The 19,301-nt window shown below is 40.9% G+C and overlaps 1 protein-coding gene across 2 annotated transcripts in view; it reads right to left on the reverse strand.

Moving 5' to 3' along the window:
- Nucleotides 1–19,301, reverse strand: part of ramp1 (receptor activity modifying protein 1) — a 64,585-nt gene that overhangs the window by 44,105 nt on the left and 1,179 nt on the right. The window lies entirely within an intron of this gene.

Raw genomic sequence — 19,301 nt, forward strand, 5'->3', positions numbered from 1 at the left:
CAAGGGCCCAACCAATATAAGATTTTTAAGACTGATTTAAAAATCTGACACACAAAACCTGAAGTGTTATGTGGAGCTATTTATGAGTCAGAGGTCAAGAGGAACTCACTGACGTTCCCCGACTGTCTTCTTCTTATTGTGCTGTCACGAACTTTAACATTTAAAATGATAACTGAGGCTTGTAAAGTCTCAGATGTAGCTCTTGGGTTTCCCCCTGTTTTTATTACCTGAGCTTTGGTTTAGTACCACCAAAGGACAGTAAAAGAGGGAAAATAATATCCTCGCACTTTATTTTCAAATTCTGAAAAATGAACTCCCTGCAGGAAGAGCTGATAGTCTGGACTCTCCATAGATTAATATGCAGAGCTATCAAATACAAAAACTCCTGCTGCGATGTGAAGAAAAAATCTGTAAAATGAAAAATGCTTTCACTGTGAGCAAAAAGTAAAAAATAATAATGAAAAACAGGATTTAATGGTTTTTAACTGTTAACTGTTGAATGTCCATGTGCTGTGTAATCAAACGTTTTATTCCCCTTAAAGCATTCATCCTGTTTGTGGGGACCATAAAAATTTTGTTCAAGGTTTTCATGGATATAATGTATAATACCAAAGTAAGCAAAGCTACCCATATGGAAAAGAAATAGTAAAAACTTACATGATTTACTCATGAAAGGGGCCACTTTCTCATTACTGTCATAGATTGTTTTAGTAAGTATCCAAAACATACAAGTTTCATTTATATAATTTTTCAAGGGATCTTATATCTGTTTTAACTCTTGTATGCTTTTCATACAAGTTTCACACAAGATAGATACAAACTTTATAAGATTTATATGTATCTTTTCCATATGGGTAGTGATATTTAATTACTCTTAGTTAAAAATCAAGAGAATACTGTTAGTGCTGTTTGAATGTAGTCTTTCCAATAAAACAGTCAGAAGCAATGCCCAGTGAATTATTTTAATCATCACTTAATAATGACTCATAAAAGGTTCACATACATTTGTAAATATTTTTTTGGAGAGCAGAAGTACTTGGTACATTTTATTTCTTTATTTCTATTTTGTTTATTGCCAGGAGGAAACATTAGCTCCAACTGTTTCAGTGTTCAGCTGGACACTGTTGTGATAAGAAAGACTTAACTCTTAACCTTTGCTTACTAAAAAAAAAACAAGTAAGTGTTCTTATAATTTGTGGCCTCTGTGAGCTTTTAATCTAATGATTTATAAAGCAGAGTAATAAAAGTCTGTGATAAGACAACTGCTGTTGCAAACCATATGGTTGAAGTCTTCGTAACACGACCTTCACCTCAGTTTTTATTACACTGGACCAATTTACAATTTGCTCTCATCACTTTACCTGCCACCTACACTGCAGACACTGAGAGCTGTAGTCTTCTTAAAAACACACTTCAGGAAATTCTACCAAACTTAGGTGAGTTAAATATTAAATTCAGAGTCAAATAGCTGACGATGTGGCACCAAACAGCACCAACGCAGCTGAGCACAAGGCCAAGGAAGCCGTTTGGTCAAACTAAAGAACGAAGCAAAGCTGACACGAGTTCAGAGCTCGCATTATAAATACAAAGCTTACTCTTTCTGTTCTAACACTATCAACGAACGGTAAAAGAAAAAAAAGAGGGTGTATATGAGACATTCGATCCAGTCACAAATAAGCGGTAACAGGAATACCTATTACCAGTTTAATATTAAGTTAATGCAAAAGCCTGGGATCAAATTTCATCCATATACATACAGTGCATCCAGAACAGGAAGCATATTGAGCATTAAGTGTCAGCAGACTCACTTCACAAAACTAATCATCTAAAATTAAGATGAGAGCTTTGGTGGTAAAGTGTGTGCATGCTAGCTTTCCTTAATTTCATTAATTTGATTGTTCCTGTGTTTACGCAGAGCATGCAAAGATCCTTTTCTGCACAGCGACAGATTAAACGTATAGGTGGTTCAGTGAAGCTGCTCTAAGGTATCAGTAGTCTATTAGGAAATCTTTGGTGAAACATTAACTGAGGAAAAACAACAGCAGAGAGAAGAGCCTAATTTTACGCAATGGCCACTTAATGACATCCAGTCACAAATAAGTTATTCTGATGTAACACATTTGATTAAGTTTCTACTGAGTTAACGCAAAAGTCTTTGATGAAATGCATCAAGAACTGAAAATACAGTATGAAACTGTGCAAAAATCTTGAGCCACCCATCATTTCTTTCTAGTTTGTTTCCAAGGAGCCAGACTTTCTTCTAATTTAAAAACTATATATTCTCGAGCAACAACTCTCAGGCTTTCTGAAGGTCTTCTTTGGACATTAGCTGCTTTTTACCTTGTTTTCAGTCATGTCCTTGCAAGTGATCAGTGGCAGAAAACGGAACAAAAGGCAGCTAAAATCCAAGGACGAGCTCTGAGTGTCCTTGAAAAAGCCTGGAGAACTATTCCTGAAGAATACTTAGAGAAATTATGAGAAAGCTGCCAAAGAGAGTTCAGGCTGTGCTGAAGAATGAAGGCGGTCGTAGCAAATATTCACGTTCAAGCTCCTTAAAATTGTAACTTGTAAACTGTATTTCCATGCACGTTTCAGTAAATCGCTTCTACCCATTTCCCATTTTCCCAGCAAAGTTTAAAGAAATGACGGGCGTCTGCGCAGCGCTGTACTTTTGTTAAGTGTTAACATCTAAACCATAAGCAGGAAACTGGCATTATTTCCTTTTGGATATGTGCAACGGTCTCAGGCAGAGCTACTTCGGTCGTTGCTGTGCTTTTTTTGGAAGTCGAATTTCCCAGAGGAACCCACCCGAGGGATTAATAAAGTTCTATCTTATCTTATCTTATCTTACTTTTGTCTGATAGGATATGTACCGTATAATGTGTGTTTGCACGCCGCCGTTCGATTCCACACTTATGAATGTATTCATGTTGTTGCACCATGTAACAGTTTATGTCAGGATGTTGGCGCTGAATAAATTTGAGAGGTGCAGTACTTTAAGATATTTTATGATCGGTGTAAATTTTTATGAGAATAACTTACACACGCTTCCCGAGAGTCTTAATGTTTATAGTTTAATGGGAAGACACATCCAGTTCCACCAGCAGCATCTATCACTTGGCACATGGTAATATAATTCCAGTCAACATACGGCTCTCTCTCTGAGGTAGTAGGAAACACATCATAACATTAGCATTTCCTGTTTTTAAGGGGGAGAACTCGTTTTTAATATCTTCATTGTACTTATAAGCATTCAAAGGCTGTTAAAGCTGACAGCTCACTGATTTTCTCCAAAGCCACGAGACTGGTATAGTTTCTTTATCCCACTCATGTTACTTCCTTAAATACGCTGTAGATGCACAACGACCTGTTGGCACATTAACACAACTGAGCACTGAGTGTTTTGCTTCAGGGCGCTGCTCTGTTATAAGGGAGAGCATGGGTAAATATGTAAAAATTGTGTATGTTTCTGTTCTTTGTCTTGTGTACTGTTTGTTTGTATATGTGTCTTTCTTGCTGCTGTTACACCCAAATTTCCCCTTGTGGGACAATTAAAGGACTATTCTATTCTAGTCTAATACACGAACGTGTTCACACGTACGCGAGGTGGACGCTGATCCTTTTGAGTTTTGTGGGTTTGTGGGTGTCAAGCATGACAGCATGAGCTAACACGTGTGTGCATGTGGCACCTCCTGCAGCTCATACCAAGGTGCTGAAATACTGGCTCCATGTTGCAAGACAACACAACACAACCGCAGACACACAAAGACACGCATGCACACTCGGACACGCTTCGTTTACTAGCGGCGCCTGAGTGATGCTCATTAGCTGCTGAGGCGTAACAGTTAAAACTGGGTTGCTGCTTTGCAAATGCGCAGATGTATATCCAAGACAGGCGTAAACAAACACGCACACAAATCCATAAGTGCACACACACCCGTCATGAACAACTATACAACAGACAAATGTGGAGAGGTAAGAAAGAAGACAGCTTCATGCATTTTTCCCCCTGCGGTGAAAAATTGCATCGTATCTTAATGCTATTTTTTCCCCGGTGTTGGATTTATCCAAAGATGTTCTCCATTTTCACAGCAGTGGGTGTGTTGTTGCACTCATGTCTTCATGATTAATGTCAAAGCAATCACTTTCATGTTCCCCAGAAGTACAAAATTATGCCAAACAAAAGCTGAGCTATGTATGCATGTCTCTGTGTATGTCTTTCACAAAGAAACAAACAAAAAAGCAAGGTGTGAAACCAGTTCCAGCATCTTTGGTGGAGTTTTACCTGAGAGAGAAAAGCACCGTTAGTTTGTGCTTCACTGTATTTATTGTGTGAAATGTGCACATTCAATTCTCTCTGCCATTTTTCATTCATCTCACTGCAGAACACCTAGGACTGATTGCCTTAGAGGATGAGTAAACATCGTCTAATTTTGTTTTTAAGTCTCATTATATAAAAAGAAATTAGCTTTATTGATATTTTTGTTTACAGTTTTGTGAGAACCTTTCTCTAAAATCACTAAGAGGATGGGGTGAGTGCTTTTATCAATTAAGCTCATTTCCATATGGCAAACTCTGAATGACTCTAATAAACTAAAGGCGAAGGATGATGAAGGTAATGTTGTACCTCTGTTACCTGAAGTAAAAATGATATATGAAGCAGGGCGATCGCAGAACAGATGAGCTGTTAAATCAGGTGATCACTGTGGAGCAGCAGGCTATTTGTCCAGATTTACCAGCAGCCGCAGAGCTACAGCGTGGCGTGAGATTAAACTCATCTCACCTCGTCCGAAGGGATGCTGGTTTTATTGAAACTGCGGCTTAGATCTGCCTTGACTTGATCACTCACAGAGAAGAAATTTACACCCTCTGGATTTGGCTTTTTATTACTATAGCTGGTTGATGTGGTCTTGTGTGAAGTAAAGCATAAATGTCTCCCATATATAATCAATATTCATTTCAACACTGTGTAACCGTTACAGTGGCGTAAGGATATTTCTGCATCTTGATTTACTTTCATGTTTAATTCCATTGCATGACAGGCAAATTAGCTGCAATTACATGTCCAAATTCCAAAATGTGCAAAACACGTTGCTCTCATTTGGTCCAATTTGGGATTTTCTGCCCTGACTCGCTCAATTTGACATTAAATCCCCTTCAGTAAATCGGTGAGTTATGCATCACAAACACTAAAGAGGGAAACAGTTTAAAAAAGGGCTCATGGAAGGCGATTCATTTGAGCTCCAGCGTGTAATTCAACCTTAATAGAGTTTTTTTTCCCAGTTGCAACCTTTACGGAAAACCCGACGTAAATTTCTAACGTGGGTTATTTTACATTTTGACCTATGAGAGAGGATTTTCATGGATGAAATGGCTGTAAAAATCTAATCCGCAGCGTTAACTGCAACACTGCAAGGCTGGGAAATCTGAAGCCATTGTCACAAACAGAACTGAGGAATTAAAGGTCACAGATCAAACGATCTGTGCGGAAACCAAACGCCACCAGAAATCCTCACCCCGAAATGCTACATGTATTATTTAAAGCCTATTAAGGTGGAGGAAGACTGGCCAGCAAAGCTCTTCTCAGCAAATGCAAACCCACCTTTTCTATACCTGTATGTGCACCTGCACTGTAAAAATGTACAAAATATAAATGCAATAAACATACAGCATCAAGATTACCACATTACTTCACATCACATTACTTAAAAAAAGTATCAAATTCAAATTCAAATTTTATTTGTCACGTACACAGTCATACACAGTACGATATGTAGTGAAATGCTTGGACAACTGCTCGTGACCTAAAGAAAACAAAAAAGGAAAAGGCTATGAATAAGATAGGAAATAAATATGAAAAATTAAAAAGGGTAAATTTAACTAGGAAGGAATAAAATATAAATTAAGGTTAAAAATGAAATAACTGTACAACACAAATTAGAATGAAGGGTAAATTTAACTGGGAAGAATAAGATAAAATATATAAATTAAAGTTGAAAATAAAATAACTGTACAACAAAATACACAATACACAATATAGAACTATATAAGAATGTATGAAGAAATCTAAATATAAATAAATATATACACAATAACAGCAGCTGTACAAGTATTAACTGGAAATGAAGAATATAGTGACCAGTGTTGTGCAAAAAAACAATGTGTGCAAAAACAATGTCCAGAAAGTCCAGTGTGTGTGTAAGAACCATATGTGTGGGTCAGTACTGTGTGGTGGTGTGATTGAGAGACCGTATCGCCTGCGGGAAGAAGCTCCTCCTCAGTCTCTCTGTGTTGGTCTTCAGGGAGCGGAATCGCTTTCCTGACCTCAGCAGAGAGAACAGTCTGTTGTTGGGATGGCTGAGGTCCTTCACGATCTTCCTGGCCTTGGTCCGGCACCGCCTGCTGTAGATTGAGTGCAGGTCAGGGAGCTCGGAGCGGATGGTGCGCTCAGCTGACCGCACAACCCTCTGTAGAGCTCGTCTGTCCTGCATGGTGCTGTTCCCGAACCAGGTTAAGATGTTTCCCGCCAGGATGCTCTCTATGGTGCACGAGTAAAAGTTCCTGAGCACCTTGGAGGGCAGTTGGAAGTCTCTCAAGCGTCTGAGGTGGTAGAGACGCTGTCGGGCCTTTTTCACCACGGTGTTGATGTGACAGGACCATGACAGGTCCTGCGTGATGTGAACTCCGAGGTATTTGAAGCTGTCCACTCTCTCCACTGGGCACTCGTTGATGACGGGGGTCTGGTAGTTCCTCTCCTGCTTAGTGCTGAAGTCCACTATCAGCTCCTTTGTCTTACTGACGTTTAGAAGGAGGTTGTTCCTCTGGCACCAGTTCTCCAGATTCCTAATCTCCTTCAGGTAGGCCGTCTCGTTGTTATCAGAGATCAGGCCCACCACGACGGTGTCGTCAGCAAACTTGATGATGGTGGTGGAGCTGGTAGTGGCCACACAGTCATATGTGTACAAAGAGTACAGCAGGGGGCTCAGAACACACCCCTGGGGGGCTCCAGTGCTGAGAGTGGTGGAGGCTGAGACATGTCCGCCCATCCTTACTGCCTGTGGTCTGCCAGTTAGGAAGTTGGAGATCCACTGACACATAGATGAGCTGAGTCCCAGATGCTCCAGCTTGGTGGTGAGTGTGGAGGGAATTATGGTGTTAAATGCAGAGCTGTAGTCTATGAAGAGCATTTTAACATAATTCCCCCTTCTAGTGTCCAAGTGAGTGAGTGATGTGTGGAGGAGATGAGAGATGGCATCGTCTGTGGAACGATTTGGACGGTAAGCGAACTGTAGTGGGTCCAGTGTGTCTGGTAGTGAAGAAATGATGAAGTCTCTGACCAGGCGTTCAAAGCACTTCATCACTACTGAGGTGAGGGCTACAGGGCGATAGTCATTGAGAGAAGCAGGGTGGGGTTTCTTCGGGACAGGAACAATGATGGACTCTTTGAAGCATGTGGGGATCACCGACTGAGATAAAGAGATGTTGAATATCTCAGTGAACACAGGAGCTAGCTAGCTAGGCAAAATATGCATTTCACTGACACAGATCAGTGTACTGTGTTTTCAAAAATCATTTCTTAGAAAGTAAAGGAGATTATGTTTTTTCCTTATTATCTTTGGTCTTTACTGACATGACATGATTTCGATGTCAGTGGCACATCCACATCCAGTCTGGTTTTCTGCTGCTCTAGCTCATCTGCTTCAAGGTTTGCCAGGTTGTGTGTTCAGAGCGTTACTGTTGCCCTCCTATCAGCCCGGAGCTGTCTGGCTTTTCTCCTCCAACTTCTGGCATCAACAGGATATTTTCACCCACAGAAATGCCACTCACTGGATATCTTGTCTTTCATGGATGATCCTCTGTAAACGCTACAGATGGCTGTGTGGGAAAATCCCAGCTTTTAAAATAGACCAGTTAGTCTGGGACTAACAGCCATCCAGTTCAAAGTCACTTAAATCTTTGTTTATTTATTCAGATGCTCTGTTAGTCTTGACCACGTCTACATGACGAAAGGAACTGGGTTGCTGCCATGTGATTGGCTAATTCGATCAGTGGTCAGTGAGTGAACACACAGTTAAATGTATTCACATTTAATAGCTCATATTAAAAATGGGTAAAGTTTCAAATAAATCCACTACATGTGCGAGTTTCCCTGAGAGTCAGTAAGAATTAGAATTAGAATAAATTATTAATCCCAGGGGGAAAAACTTTCAATAATAATAAGCCGTCTTCAGGCTGCCCTAAACTCTTGCTTTCAGATGTTTTTTATTTCTGCTTTTGGCTCATTATGATGTTCCTAATACCATCATCACAGGCACGCAGCACTGACTGGATCCTATTGTTCATGAACTACTGAAAACTCTGACGTTTGATAAAACAGTTTTATATAGCACCCTTATTAAAAATAAAAACATTATCTGGACTGAAAATAAGAAAATACTGAAAGTAAGTTCTATATGTACTCTGCCATGTGAGATAAAGTTGTAACATTAGCAGCAAACTAATCCTCAGCAGTGATAAGACAAAAGAGTTATGGATTTAGATCAGGGGGTCGTAGGATCATTCAGGAAGGACCGAGCAGCGTGTCTCTGACTGGTTCTGTATCTGATGAGCCATCTGTCAGTGATCTGGAGCCTCAGAAAAAGCTTCACAGCTACCAGAGGTGCTTGTAGTGTTCAAGCACATCTGTCCTGTATTGAACAATTTTAAGATCCTACAGATGTTTTTTTTACAGCTGTCCAAACTGACAGACTAAAGTGCATAGACACGATTTTCTCATGTCCACCGTCTCAGCTTTGTGAGTTCAAGTTTGCTTATTTGCCGATGGAATTGTCTTCAGCCTCACATGAATGCTGGGATAAACAAAAGCACTGTGTATTGGGAAATTTAAGCGGATAATTAAAGTTGTTGTGATTCATTCTGGTCACACAAGAATGTCCAAATCAAACGTGTATTTCAACATAGACCACAGAAAGAGTCAGAGGACTGTCAAACAAAGTTGGACTCCATGGTAAAAGATAATTCTGTGTGAGTGAAGTCCAGCAGAAGATTTTAGTAGAGCTTCTTAACCCCAGAAACCATAAAATGTGCCAGCAGCTCAGCAGTTTTCCTGTAAGAGAGCTCCTGAGCACAAAAAGCATGCACTGCGTGTCCCATCACTCAGCCACTTCTACCTCAGGTCATTACTATAAATACCAATGTGTTACTATTTGACCAGCCTGGTAGGATAAATGTTTGGAGAAATAGCTTTCAGGCTTGTTGGTGGCATTACATGACTGCTACGTCTCAGGCGCTTGATGCCGTGGGCTTGGATCCTGCACACGACCACTTTGACGTATCGTCATGTGAAGCAGAAATGCCGCAGAGGGAAAAAAATCTTCAAAAGAAAGCTGCAGCCTGATTCACTGGCTGAGTGAGCCGCTGCGACAGGCTTACTATGTCACTGCTCTGTGAGGTTAAATGTAATATATGAGAGTGTTGGGCCAGACAAATGGGCAGTGAAACCTGCTCTCTGTTTCTTAGTTCGAGGACTAGAAGAGGAAGAGGAGTTATGTTCACACTTTCTGATTCTTTTTCATAATGGATCGTCTGTCAGCGACACACTCAAACCCCTATGACGCTTCTCAACACAGATTTTAGTCTACAACACCAAATGCAATTAAGCCTTGTAAATGAAACTTGATTAAAAATATAAATGTTAGTTTGAGAAATCAAAGTAATCTAATGCAATGCTCCAAAAACTCTTCTTGTTCACTTTTCAACAGTAATGAATAAATGTTGACTAAAATTGGCTTGAAATTATAAATATGTTCATTTTATAATAATTTGCAGACATCTAACTCTAAATGAATGCGGATGTTGATTTGTGTCAGATGTACAGAAACCTCATTGTTGTCTAATAAACCAGCTAAAACCACATTATTTGTGGATAATATGATATAATAATGTTGTCTGCCAAGAGCTCACAACAGCATATTTTTCCTGACCACAGCGATTTCTACACACGCACTGACATGCACATGATTCATGATGTCCTGCACACGTTGCCCAAAGTTTGTCCACTGTATTGGATAACGACACAAACTAAATGTGTATTCTCAGGCTAGCCTGCAGTGGCTCCTGGAGGTCGACTGCAGAGAAAGTGGTGCACCAAAAACCTCCTTTGGTTGCTAACAGATTTCCACGGTTGGTACAGTCCTCACTTCCACTCAGTTGGCGACCACAGAAATAGTAACCAAAACAATTGCAAGGTTTTTGACAGCCAGTAGGGCAACATGTTTTCCCTAGTGAAAGGTGGGTCACTTATCGACCCATCTGGAGCTTTGACCATCAACCCCCTCAGCTTTTTGCAACTGCTCAGCGAATACTCATTTATCCCTCACAACGGGTGATTGCAAAGACTCCAGTCCAGCCCACTGGATGGTTTTGGAAAATGTGAAGGCGGACATAGATTTGGGGATTTAAAGGTATTTTTATATGTTTTACATCTTCTTCTACTGATTAAGATCTTCTCTATGGCCATTCATACTACACGAAAGTAACAGATAAATAGTTAAATGACAGAAAAGTCTCCTTTTTTTCCCACAATGGGTCAACGGTACAGGATATAGAGAAATCTGGCCAATTAGCTGCCAGAACCTTTCCTGTAATTCTACCCATTAATTTCTTCATTCTGACGGATTTCATTTATTTACCACAGCAGCATTTTTTTTATCATGTAGAAAAACTGACACGTACTGTTGAAATTGGCCTTCTTTTACCTTCTACAGTTCTGACCTCAGCTATATTTTGCTATAGCAAAAGAATAATCAGACAGAAATGCCAACACCTGAACTTTCAAAAATCATTCATCACTGCGTGTCATCGGCCAGCTTTATGGAAATGCAAAACAGAATCGATACCAGCATTCGGTTTGGAGAGTGGGTTCAACAACTGAATTAAATGGACTGTGAATGCTCGCTCATATACACACAAACACAAACAGGCAGCCTATTCATTAGAAAAGCACCCCCGACCAGAAAGATGGCTGCTCTCTTGCATAACCACCGATCCTATAGCTAATTAAGAAGATCTGATCGTTAGTGATCCTTGACACTTTGCACCTCTTCAGATCCCCTCTCGTAAAAACTGTAGGCAAACACGGATCTGTTCCTACTGCTCGCCAATTATGGCAGAGCCTTTAGGCTCACTAATCCTCTCAAACGAGTGTTAAATGGGCTCTCGAAAGAAAAGTTAAAAATAGGCCTTCCATGGGTTAGCACATATTGACTCTGGTACAGTAAACTGCTTTTGCTGCAGCTTTCTGTACTACAAGGAGATTTGAAAAGCTAAATACTGGAAACACTCATATGGAGTGCATAAGAGGGGCCTTGGGCTATTATCTGTGTTTCCCATTGTGAGTAGAGCAGGGCGATATGACCAAAAATATTTATCACGATATACATTTGAAAATTTGCGATAATGATATAACTGACGATATAATTGACACTAGACAAAACACTTTACAACTCCACAACTTTATTAGTGCAAAGAAAACCCATCAATGTATTTTCACTTAAACAAGCAGCTGTTTTTTATGTGCATTAAAGTTATATAAAAATGTAACAGTGCAAATGCAAATTCCTTGCTGACAGTTTAACCAAAAGGCATTTCCAGTGGAAACTGGCCGACATATCCTCAGCATAACCATGTATAATATCCACAAAACTTAAAAAGAGGTTATACACACACAATACGGTAATATTATGTTGAAGCACAGTACGTATCACTCCGCGAGGCTCCTGCCTACGATAGCCGTAATGCTCCGACAATCCATCAAGCGGTGCGGCTTCGTAGCTTTGCAAAGTCGTACTAAAACATTTGACAGATTTTCCAGCGCCGTGTACATAAAATCGTTTCGAGGTCAGTAAACACAACCAGAATTCATACATAAGGCACACGGGATTATAAGGGGCACTGACGATTTTTCCAAAAAACACGGTAATAACGACGGCCTGCTAGTATGCTCTACCAAAAATAGTGCTTTGTTTTGTATCTGACGGACGAAAGCTAAACCAGTTCCACAAAACTGAAGTTGCAACATTTTTACAAACCAATTCTGGTTCATCTTTTTCATTCAACGATCCGCTTTCGTCCTTCTCATTCTGCGTCGCCGCCATGCTTTTTCCACCATGTGCATATGAAAACAAAGGCACTGTGCATGCGCGTTTTACCCATATTCTATCGCGATATTTCATTTTCTTGTCGTTGCCGAACATTATACCGGTATTACCGTGAACAGTATGATATGGCCCAGCCCTAATTGTGAGCTTTGCTCGCTTGAAGACATCCCACTGAAGCGTGAGGCAGAGTTATTTAATCAGAAAGAGGATATCTTAACTTTCCTTATAAATAGAGAAGCCGCAGAAGGAGATGAACTCACACAGATGAAGAAGTGCACGAGGGAAGTTATCTAGTATTACGCATGATTATTAGATAACCGTATGAAAAACAGCTCCATCAAACAGGGCATGGCTACTTTTGTTGGCTGTCTTTGGCTCATTCACCATCTATCTAATTAGCTGAGGTCCAGTGGGCGGGCTTGTTGCACAGGATGCACACAGACACACACCAAACGCACACTTTACAAAACAGACACAATTCTAAATCAGCGCGATTAAAACTTTCACAGCCGGGCCACACCTACCTCGCTTATCTCTTTCTGTCTCGTTAAAGCGATTCGAGCTCTTGCTCGCCTCCCCCGCTATCTGCTGCTCTATGAAGCTTCTTAAAAATGCTCCCTTGAGTCCTTCATATTAGAAATACGCACCCTGTCCAAGCAGAACGGAGACAGAAAAGCTTTTGCACAATCTATCCAGATATTTGATAGCTCAGCTGAGGAGCGAGGCGAAAACCTGACAGAAATATTATCATTATTGTCTCTGGTGGCAGCATCACAGACTGCTGAAAAGGTGTCTGGAGCAGTCGGGTCGAACTTGTGCTCTTTCTGTCTCTCACCCCCTTGTGTTCCCTTGTGTTCACACTCTTGCATCAAAAAAGATCCGTGCCTGCTGGGGCTCGTGGATGTCAGCCAACCGAACACAACATCTCACTGGACGGATAAACCTTTCCACACTGATGAAGCAAACTGCTTATCTGCTGAAGAAAAAGGCAGAATTTCATCATCTAAAAATTCTGCTTTCTCCTTCAGGTGGTGGGATAAACATTTGCTGAAATCATACTAAAGAAAATGGTTTCTTGTCAAAAGAATTTACATCTTTTTTAAATACTAAAGATTTTCATATCAGGACTTAATAAAAAACCATCTGGTTCTGTAAGAGGTTACCGTGTCATTTATTTATTTGGGAAAAACTGAGCCAATATGTGTGGAAAACTAAGTGCACCCTTACTGCTTCTGTAGGAATTAAGAGGGTGAGTACAGCCAGGTGCTCCTCCTGACATGCACTTGATTCGTTGATCATCAGCAAGTGTGAGCATCAGAGGTTTTGGGTAGTTTGCTGGTCTGGAGCATTCAGGTGTGCGTAAACACAATCCCAAGAAAGAAACACATCAGCAATGACCTTACAGAAGCAATTGTTGCTGCCCATCAATCTGGAAGGGCTAAAAGGCCATTTCCAAACAATTTGAAGTCCATTATCCTGCAGTGAGAAAGATTATTCATGAGTGGAAAACATTCACAACAGTCATCAGTCTACCCAGAAGTGGACGTCCCAGCAAACCGACACCAAGGTCAGACCATGCAAAGCTCAGAGAAACTGTATAAAACACGAAACACATCTCAGACTCCACAGGTTACAGCGAGCATGCTAAATGTTAAAGTTCAAAAACAGCACAATTTAAAAAAATAACAAGTATGACTCATGTGGAAGTTTTGCCAGGAAAGAGCCTCATCTTTCTAAAAAAACATGACAGGGCGGCTCGGACCATCACGCACAGCAGCACATATCAGCACAAACACTTCATACCAGCTGTCGGGTTTAAGTGAAGACTGATAACTTGGCTGGACGTTGCTATTGGCCAATATTGGCTCTGTTGACCGATATGGGCCAATCGCCAAGCAACGATGCATTTGGAAATGTCAGCTGTTGACGATTCTGTTGTTCACGTCAGCGTAGAAAGAAGATTTCTTTATTTTCTTGGCACGAGACGAGAAATACAGTGGGGCAAAAAAGTATTTAGTCAGCCACCGATTGTGCAAGTTCCCCCACTTAAAATGATGACAGAGGTCAGTAATTTGCACCAGAGGTACACTTCAACTGTGAGAGACAGAATGTGAAAAAAAAATCCATGAATTCACATGGTAGGATTTGTAAAGAATTTATTGGTAAATTAGGGTGGAAAATAAGTATTTGGTCACCTCAAACAAGGAAAATCTCTGGCTCTCACAGACCTGTAACGTCTTCTGTAAGAAGCTTTTCTGTCCCCCACTCGTTACCTGTATGAATGGCACCTGTTTGAACTCATCATCTGTATAAAAGACACCTGTCCACAGCCTCAAACAGTCAGACTCCAAACTCCGCCATGGCCAAGACCAAAGAGCTTTCGAAGGACACCAGGAAAAGTATTGTAGACCTGCACCAGACTGGGAAGAGTGAATCTACAATGGGCAAGCAGCTTGGTGTGAAAAAATCAACTGTGGGAGCAATCATCAGAAAATGGAAGACATACAAGACCACTGATAATCTCCCTCCATCTGGGGCTCCACGCAAGATCTCATCCCGTGGGGTCAAAATGATCATGAGAACGGTGAGCAAAGATCCCAGAACCACACGGGGGGACCTGGTGAATGACCTGCAGAGAGCTGGGACCAAAGTAACAAAGGTCACCATCAGTAACACACTACAACGGCAGGGAATCAAATCCCGCAGTGCCAGACGTGTTCCTTGCTGAAGCCAGTGCATGTCCAGGCCCGTCTGAAGTTTGCCAGAGAGCACATGGATGATACAGCAGAGGATTGGGAGAATGTCATGTGGTCAGATGAAACCAAAGTAGAACTTTTTGGTATAAACTCAACTCGTCGTGTTTGGAGGAAGAAGAATACTGAGTTGCATCCCAAGAACACCATACCTACTGTGAAGCATGGGGGTGGAAACATCATGCTATGGGGCTGTTTTTCTGCCAAGGGGACAGGACGACTGATCCGTGTTAAGGACAGAATGAATGGGGCCATGTATCGTGAGATTTTGAGCCAAAACCTCCTTCCATCAGTGAGAACTTTGAAGATGAAACGAGGCTGGGTCTTCCAACATGACAATGATCCAAAACACACCGCCCGGGCAACAAAGGAGTGGCTCCGTAAGAAGCATTTGAAAGTCCTGGAGTGGCCTAGCCAGTCTCCAGACCTCAACCCCATAGAAAATCTGTGGCGGGAGTTGAAAGTCCGTGTTGCTCGGCGACAGCCCCAAAACATCACTGCTCTCGAGAAGATCTGCATGGAGGAATGGGCCAAAATACCAGCTACTGTGTGTGCAAACCTGGTAAAGACCTATAGTAAACGTTTGACCTCTGTTATTGCCAACAAAGGTTATGTTACAAAGTATTGAGTTGTATTTTTGTTATTGACCAAATACTTATTTTCCACCCTGATTTACGAATAAATTCTTTACAAATCCTACCATGTGGATTCATGGATTTTTTTTCCACATTCTGTCTCTCACAGTTGAAGTGTACCTCTGGTGCAAATTACTGACCTCTGTCATCATTTTAGGTGGGGGAACTTGCACAATCGGTGGCTGACTAAATACTTTTTTGCCCCACTGTAGTTATAAAAAAACATGATACACAAACAGAAACGATATCAGTGTCTGCATCTGCTATAGGCCAAATTCATACTTAAAACAATGGTAAATGGACTGATTCTTATCGAGCGTTTTTCTACTCGAAAGAGTACTCGAAGCGCTTAATACAACATGCCGCATTCACTTTTTTATGATTTTAAGTGCTTACTAACTTTCATACTTGGATGCATGCATTGGAGAACTTAGGGTTAATATCTTGCCCAAGGATATTTGGCATGCAGAGCTGGGGGGATGGAACCACCAGCCTTCCAGTAGATGACCTGCTCTACCTCCTGAGCTACAGCCACCCCACTAGCTTTTCAGTACTATCAATTACTATCAGTAAAATTGCATAATTAGCATATCCGTCTTATTAATTTTGGTTAATGACTGGACAGTATGTGGCAGCACAGTGGTTATTGCTGGTTATTGCAGTTAACGTGTCATTTATTTATTGCTAAATTGCTCACAGGTGCAAATGGATGTCTGTGTCTATATGTTAGCGCTGCCTGCCTGGTATAGATGGACTGGTCCATCCCCAGCATCACTTTTAAACAGTCTTTGCAGATTTAAAAACAAAATATGCAAACTATCAAAACAAAGAGCAGATGCACACATTTGAAATTGTTCGCAGCGTTTAGCAATCATGATGAGCCACAAATGTTCCACAAGATTTAAGCGAGTTGTTATCCAACCACAAACAATTGTCGTGTTCCATTCATCATTTTTACGAGGTAATAAATTAGTGTTGAGTTCATATCTATTTCAGCTTCTGTGTCGCAGTTTCATTTTATCTTCCTCTGTTTTTACAACCATTTTAGTGAAAAAAAAAGCTTTATTATGGTTCCCAGGACTGTTTATGTTGTGTGTCCTTGGCGTTCCCACGTATGCTTGTTGCCTGGACACAATAACACCAATAAACTGTGTAAACAAGTAACTGCTCGGAAAGAGACAGCCATTATTTTTGGCTAACTCGTGCTGCTAAAGTCTCATAGCAGCTTCGGCTTGGGACCGCTCTGTGGCCAGCAGGAGAAACGGTTGCAATGGCCAGCAAGATGAATCTGAAAGACCAGTTGATTCTGAATAAAGCCTCCAAAATGAAATTCATTAAAACTGGCTTCTCCTTTATTATAATTATATTTAACTTTGGATGAAGAGTCGATTAAAAACTCGCCCGAGACCCAGATTTATGAGAGCAGCTCCCACAATCTTGGTTACGGGGACCTGACAGGCGGCGTTCTTTGATCCAATCTGAGCTTCATACTTCAGTTTGTGTAAACTGTGTCAACCATTTTGATTGTTTATAAAATATTCAGTGAATATGGCCAAATTGTCAGAGACGTTTTCCCCCCTGAGTCATTCTATAAAGTGTTTACCTTTTGTCATTTCACATTTCACTGTGACTGAGTTGCTTCTGTGTGCAAAATGTTTGAAAGGATTCAAATCAAATCCTGAGCCGTCAGATGAAAGACGATCACGTCAGAGAGAGAAGATTAAAGCTTCTCTCTATGTGCCAGGCCCTTTTTGAACGAGTGACAGACTCCTTCCCCTTCATCCATTCTGCACTCTTTGGTGAAAGAAAACTAGCATGGAAAATTAAAAGAAATAAATGCTTCTGTCATGGCACAAATGACTGTGGCGAGTTCCACAGCAGGGTTTGTTTTGATTTGCCATTTCCAAGTGTTCTGTTAGATATTAACAAAAGTGAGTTTTGGGAGGAAAACTTTCGAAATTCCCATTTTAGACAGAAATGTTGTGGAGCAGTAATGTGGCAGTTCAGCGGTACTGCGATGATTCATAACTTTCTCTTTCTGTAAATATCAAACACCTACACAGAGCATTAGTTACAGGAAACAAAAGACAAAGAGTAGAGGAAGCTTGCCTGAATGCTGCTGTTAGACTGTCACAGTCTGAGCGTGCATACATTTGCCACATATTTCCAGTGCGTATTTCAGCTGTGCAGATGTTCATTTTCTTTTTCCACTGACAAGCTCATAGCTTCAAAACACCCGAGGAAGGGACAGCGACCACAGTGTCAAATATTTAGTTCAGGGTTAGCAGACAGGTTTCATATTACAGTTCAGCTAAGGGTGAAGCATTCAGTGGTTAGCATTATGTCTCAGACTATGTCAGCTGAATCTGATGATAAGTCTAAAATTACGAGTGCCGTGAACATGTGAGTGCTCTCAGCGAGAAAGAGGGAGAATGAAGTTAGGGGGAAAAGTGATCCATATACAGAATGAGATGCCCATAATCTTTCTGCCTCTAACAGGACTCTGCTTATTGTTATTTTGCTCTTGATGGGCATATCTCGTCTATGCACGTCCCACTTTTCCTTCATGTCTTAATTCTGCTGCACATGATCGCCCTTAAACCCCATTCTGAACCTCACCAGGCCTTCTTCAGACCATTTCTGAGAATTGCTAGCACCAACACTTGTGTCATACCTCGCCAGCTGTTCACTAATTCTTTGTCACACAACTGTTTGTTAAGCTTTTCCGGTCCTGTAAAAAACTGAGTCCAACTCCACGAATGTCTGTCTGCAAAGACTGTTTAAAATATACGTGCACAGTCGTCCCACCTGTTTGAAGAATATCACCTCTCAACTGTATCGTACAACAACCTGTTCTCCACTCGGCTTGGACGTGTGGCCTTTCAGATCAAATATAAACACTTTTAAAAACCCATCTTAGGCACTAGTTTTGACAAACATAGTGGCACTTACCGAGAGCCTAACCAGAGGTTTTCTGGTTAGGCTCTCGGTGGCTGTCTTTGCTAAGATTATTTAAGTTTCCAAAGCGAGCCGCTTCACCAAGCAACAGGTTTGTACCAACAACTTTAAAGAGCTGCAAACGCGATGACCAAGCACAACATTAAAACCTGGCGACAGGTGAAATTAATAACATCGATCATCCTGTCACAATCTCATCTGCAGGGAAACCTTGGGTCCTGCCATTCACGTGCACGTTAATTTGATACCATCAGCCACCTAAACATTGTTGGGAAGCCAAAAGCAATGGTTTTAATTAAGAAAGTAAAATAAATTGTGCCCGCTACAGAGGCAGATGGTGTCACAGTGGTTTAGAGAAATACACTGAGTGGAACACAGTAATAGAACAGTGTCGTTCCTTCGTTATGAGCACGCTGTGACACCTAAAAGTGGGATTCACTGTTGTGTTCGAGTCAGATTTGCAGCTTTGCATTCTCTGCTGTGTTGGCCAGTGTTTTGTTTTATGCAAATATCATGTGTGTGTTGTTGTGTGTTTAAAGGAAAGAGCAGAGCGTCGTGTCCTGCCTGAGCTCATCTTGGTTTTAGTTGATAAGCATCCAAACAAACAGTCACCACAATTAAAAAGATAACTTGTGAGATTTGTTGTGTAGAGAATACACTTTTATTCAGTGCATTATTGAGATAAAAAAAATTTTTTTTACAAATTATTATGTTAAAAATTTATTAATCATTTGAGAACAAACCAAACAAAGGAAAAGCTGCCCAAACAAAGTCAGTTCCGCACATCTAAACCGTTT

Source organism: Aulonocara sp. 'chitande type north' Nkhata Bay, linkage group LG16 (genome assembly GCF_057382095.1).
Source record: "Aulonocara sp. 'chitande type north' Nkhata Bay isolate Kocher_YH1m ecotype deep benthic linkage group LG16, A_spYH_male_GT1.1, whole genome shotgun sequence".
In the NCBI taxonomy this organism is placed as follows: Eukaryota; Metazoa; Chordata; class Actinopteri; order Cichliformes; family Cichlidae; genus Aulonocara; species Aulonocara sp. 'chitande type north' Nkhata Bay.